This window comes from Fukomys damarensis, unplaced genomic scaffold (genome assembly GCF_012274545.1).
Source record: "Fukomys damarensis isolate Sample0158 unplaced genomic scaffold, DMR_v1.0_HiC HiC_scaffold_29, whole genome shotgun sequence".
Lineage (NCBI taxonomy): Eukaryota > Metazoa > Chordata > Mammalia > Rodentia > Bathyergidae > Fukomys > Fukomys damarensis.
In genome coordinates, this window is record NW_022900941.1 from 8,472,746 (window position 1) to 8,477,914 (window position 5,169).

Consider the following 5,169-nt stretch of genomic DNA (forward strand, 5'->3'; position numbering starts at 1 on the left):
ACAAAAGGGCGGCAAGAGAAGGAGACAAAGAGGAGTGGGGGAGGCAGGGAGCAGAAATGGAAGAGAAAAAGGAGTGACAGGAAGAAGAAAGAGAGGGGAGGTAAAGAAAAGAGACCTGGGCAGGGGAGGGCCCAGATTGGAGGCAACAGAGAAAGGAGGAAAGAAAGTAAGGGAGATGGGAGAGAGCGGGCAGTCAGGCCAGCAGACTAGAGCAGTGCAGCCCAGGCTGTCGGGAAGCCGCCGGAAAGAGCAAGAGTTCACCAGCCTCACAGAGGGAACCAGCCCCAACCCAGCAGAGTAATCACGCTGGGGGCTTTGCTTAATTACAGGCTCCAGAGCCGGGTCTGCAGGCAGGGAGATACTTAGCTGCGTCCCCAGCCAGGCTGGGCACTGGAACGGCTTGTGAGCCTCAGAGATATAAATACCCCACCTCCACCCACCCCAAGCCAGAGCCCTGCGGAGGGCAGGCTGGGGGCTGCAGGAGGGCCAGCTGGACACCAGCTCTCTAGGAACAGTTTTCCGTGTTCACTCGGGACAAGAGTCCCCGTGCTGGCCAGTCAGGAGGCCACAGGCCTGGGGAGGCCCCGCCTGGGCCTGCAACAGGGCCACCTTCCCTCCTTTAAGCCCACTGGAGGCCTGGGGCCCTGGCCATAGGAAGGGGGAAATCAATCCCAATCCTGTGCTAATGAATAAAAAGTCCCCTTTATTTCACTGCTGTTTTTGGTTCATTAAATTTTCCACAGATTTGCAGAGAAGAAAACATAATCAATAAACCCTGACAAAAGTGAACGTGTGAAAAAGGCCAGAGAATGGAAAAACGAGATAAAAGTGATATCCGATCACAGATTTCCGAGGCAGATGAAGAATCTCAATGGGCCATCGCCCCTTGACTGCCCGCCTTCCATTTGCTGCAACTCCTCATTCAAGACAATAGCAAAAGCACTAAAACTGTTTTTCTTATGCTAATGGCTGAAACTCAGCACTCAGTTAAAACACACTTCCCAGGGACCTCCTTTTTTTTTTTTTTAAACAACACACATGTGCACACACACAAAACCACATTAACTTGTTCCATTTAAACTCAAATCTCAAAGAAACAGTTTAATATGTTCTCTTTGGTCACATCTTAAATGAGTTATTTTCTGCCATATGCGTGTTTTTTAAGAAACCAGAAACAAAGCCTAACCCTCAATATTAGGGATTCTTTTGCTGATGAAAGAATTGGGGAAAAATAAGACACTAACCATGCAGAAAGTATGTGATCTTCATCCCTCTCTTTTCCCATGTTTTTAAACATAGTTGCATGTATTAATGATGCTTTGTCGGTCTCAAAATCTAAAAACAATGATCGATGATTTGCTTTTTAAAATCCTTGATATTCCACAGCAAGCTCTCAGATTAATTTTAGAGAAAATGATTATTATTGAAACCGGTGTTGTGTGTTTCTTTGAAAACCATGAATGGGGGGAAGGTGTACCAAAGAGTACTAGCAATCATCAATGTATATGACCCTTCTACCAACCTGCTTTTAAACAAGTGAGTAGTTTCCCTTCCCCTGGTTCTTTGGAAGTGAGACAGCCTTGCACACTGAAATTGCAGGGCATTCTGGTTGTTGGTACAATCACCTTTTCTGCCCCTACGAATTTTCTGGAATCTGAGAACACTGTTTCTTTCTTTGGCATTCTTCACATGTTTCATTTGTCCCTGCCTCTGACACTCACTGAAAAGAAAAAAGGAGGCAACTGCTTCCCCAGAGTTCCTTTTCAAAGGGCCCTGGTCCAGTGGGCACAGCTGCGGCTGTCCACAGCGAGGTCCACCTGGCCTGGCCATCTCTTGTCCCCGGAGCTCCAGAAAACAGGCTCTGGCACAGGTAGATGTCCCCCTCCCCCAAACCTAAAGTAGCGAGGCGGTTCACTCTACCTCCCCCAGAGCGCCAAGCACAAGAAAGGGAGCTGGCTGAACACACATTCCTAGACCAGCCAGCTGCCCAGCCGGCAGACACACAAGGACGCAGGACTCTGGTTTTGAGTTTTAACAAGCCAGCTGGGTGTGAGGGGGTCACACCGGCTTTCAAAGTGCACACGACAACCTCCTGGTCTCATTTAAAGGGGCTTGTTGCACTCAAGTTTTCCCTTGGGGTGGCCAAAGGGGGCCCTCATGCAAGAAGGGTGTTTATAGGCAAATATCCAATTTTGTCTGTCCGCCTGCTGAATCCCCCGGTTGCTAATCCAGCCCCAGGGGCTGCACTGTGTACAGGGCACTTGTGGGAGTACAAAAAGCGTGAAGTATTTGTGTATTTTTCAGTCTGCAGTGCAAACAAGCGAGCGCTAGTACACAGCCCTGGAGACCCCCACAGCCAGGCAATGAGCTGCTGACCTGCAGCCTGCAGGCCCCTCTTCTAACCAGGCACCTCAGAGGATTTCCTCTCTGTTCAGTATTCTCCAGAGTGGGCTGGAGCATCCTGAAAGAGTAGAGAGGGCTCAGCCTCAAAGTGGGCTGAGTCAAGAGCTTCTCCGAGGACAGGGGCGATTGGAGTTTGGGAGCAATCTGAGGGTCCGAGGGCCAGGAGTCTGAAACCTCTGCAAACTTGGGCCACGTCAACTCCCACAGAGCATAAAAAAAATCCCTCACAGTCCCACCTTGTTGTTCAGTGAGCCCCATCCTGGCTGGGAAGGGGTTTTCTCCCTCTTCCTTGGTCTTACAAGCTGACTTTGCAAAGAAATCACTCTGAGCAGTCTTTTGGGTGCAAGGCTGGTTCACCCAGGGCTATTGCCAGGGCAGGTGGCCTCCTCTAAATGCCACTTGCTGCCAGCATTAATTTAAATCCTGCTAGAATCAGAAACAACCTAGTGAAATTGGCATAGTTGTCAAAGCAAAAGGGAAACACAAAACCACCTTAAACCTTACAAAATATAATTAAAACTCATCAGACAAGAGACTTTCCATGTTGCTGGGTTTGAGGAGATTGTGTATGCCGAAGTTTCCACAGCTCCTGGAACCCTCAAGAGAGCAAGCAAGCCTAGGAAATCGAAAGCAAGAAAGATGAAAAAAGCGGAACACACACAGGGAAGCCCTCTGAGAACCATCTATAGCACCCAGATTTTACATTCTGAAATCACTGCCCCAGAGCAGACCAGAAGCTGGAAGAAGGCTAAAGAGCATCCAAACTCAAACCAGTCAAGCTTGTCCAGGGGCCCCTTCCCTCCCTTGGGAAGATCAGCCCAGGAAGGTACCCAGTAAATTTCCCCCAGTGAGCAACTGCAGAGCTGCACCCAGACCCAGGGAAGGCCTGCCCCCAGAAACACAGAAGCCAGAGGTAAGGAAACTCCAGACCTGAGGTAAGGAAACAGGCAGGGAGGGGGGAATATAGGGGAGGTGGCTAGAACAAACAGCTCTCATCAGGGAGACTCCTGACAAGCCCGCCTATTCCGCTGCTATCCCCCGCTGTATATTTTGGATTTCACAGTTTATTTACTTTACTTTTTGGCACCGGGCCCCCTGAGCATGCCAATACAATATTTGTTTAAACACTATTTTATGCCGCTTGCGAGGGAAACGTTTACTTTCAAATTCTCCAACATCCCCCAGAGCCTCGTCTGCAAACAGCATATGAGCGTTTTACAACTGCTCCCTTTATCTGAAGCTGTTGGGATTAAACCTTCACACGCCCGGCAAGGGCGGCGGGGCAGGGGCCCAGGACAGCGACGCAGCCACCGAACTGCAAAGCCCGCACTGCAGGCTGCGCACCCAGAGGGATGCCCCGGCTTGGGGTCGGAGGAGCATGTAAAACACCCCAGGGACCAGACTTTAGGAGAGAGGTCTACTTTTCCAGGTGGGATCAACTCTGGGACCCACAAAGTAATTACTACAAAAAAAAGAGGGCAATGAAGAGAAGCACCCGGTGGGAGCTGAGGTACCCCAAGTCCTTGGGCGCCTTAGCGCCCAGTAACCCAGGGTGAGGCGCGCAGGTTGTAGCCCCAGCTCGTCGCACTATAGAAGTCGGGATTCTTAGGAAATGACAGCAGTTGCTGCCGGGCTGAAAAGGCGCCGAGTGGGGTGGACTTCCAGCTCCCCGGAGCGGCGGGCTCGCTCACACTCACACACGCACACACACGCTCCCTTCCCCCACGCCGCCCTACATCCCCCCACCCCGCCCCCGTCCGGGTAAAACGCTCCCCTCTCTAAATCCTTAATAGGATTGGCGCCCAACTCTCTCCGCGCCTCTCCCCATCCATCACACACAGATCAAGTTGCAGTAGTGGATTTTTCAAATTCCTCAGCAAATATACTTGTTGAGAGATTGTCCCTGGGGGGCTGGGAGGGAAACGATGAGTGGGGGACGGGGATGAAAATGAGGCGGGGGGAGCGGTACCCGGCAGAGGATTACGTGCGGATCTCTTCGGGAAGTCAATCGGATCTCGGGACCGAGGGCAGGAGAGGAGGAAAACGGCCAGAAACGAGCCAGAGAGGAGAGCCCTGCCGAGGGGGAGGGGGCGACAGGGCCCGGCGAGCGGGGAAGAAGCGAGGAAGAAAGAAAGGCAGGGTTCCGGAACGCGCGGCGTGGAGAAGTGAGTCAGAAGTTCACCAGCGGCCGGCTGCAGCCCCCCCGCACACAGCACACTCCCACAGACGCTCCCACCGCCCACCTACCCGAGCCTCAGAGCATCCCGGACTTCGATCCCACCCACCACCCTCCGCAGACCACCTCCCCTCCCCCCGCCCCAGCGCGCCGCGACCTGGCGAGGACCCGCCCGGCTGTGCACCCCAGGAGAAACGCTTTCCCCAGGTAGAGACGGAGGTGCAAAGTCGATCCCCGGCCACAAGTTCCCAGACACAAGATCCCTCTTAAATCCTATTCCGGCTGGTCCAGAGCCAGAACCGGGGGCTCCCCATTGGCCAGAGCCAGAACCGGGGTCTCCCCATTGGCCTCTAGTCCCCCTAACCCGGGGTCACGATCCCGCGCTGTGGCGCCGGTAGCCGGCCCAAGGACGCTCTGGAGGCGGTGCAGCATCCCAGTCGGCCCGGGCTCGGCCGAGACAGAAGGCACTTCGCAGCGACAAGCAAGCAAAAGAAGGCCAATGCAACTTTACCGAGGAGACAAAAGTTTGCCTCTAGCACGCAGGTGGCCTCTCGGGCGCCCGGCAGTGGCTGCAGGCCCCCATTCCAACT

At 53.2% G+C, this 5,169-nt stretch overlaps 1 protein-coding gene across 2 annotated transcripts in view; it reads right to left on the reverse strand.

Annotated features, from left to right (window-relative positions):
• The window catches only part of Gli2 (GLI family zinc finger 2), a 232,933-nt gene that overhangs the window by 226,958 nt on the left and 806 nt on the right, over window positions 1-5,169 (reverse strand). The window contains exon 1 of one of the 2 annotated variants that reach the window (XM_010632269.1): window positions 5,091-5,135. The exons of the other annotated variant lie outside the window; for it this stretch is intronic. The gene's annotated coding sequence lies outside the window, so the exon portion shown is untranslated. Of the gene's footprint in view, window positions 1-5,090; window positions 5,136-5,169 lie in introns of those variants that run through there. 2 annotated transcript variants of the gene reach the window in all.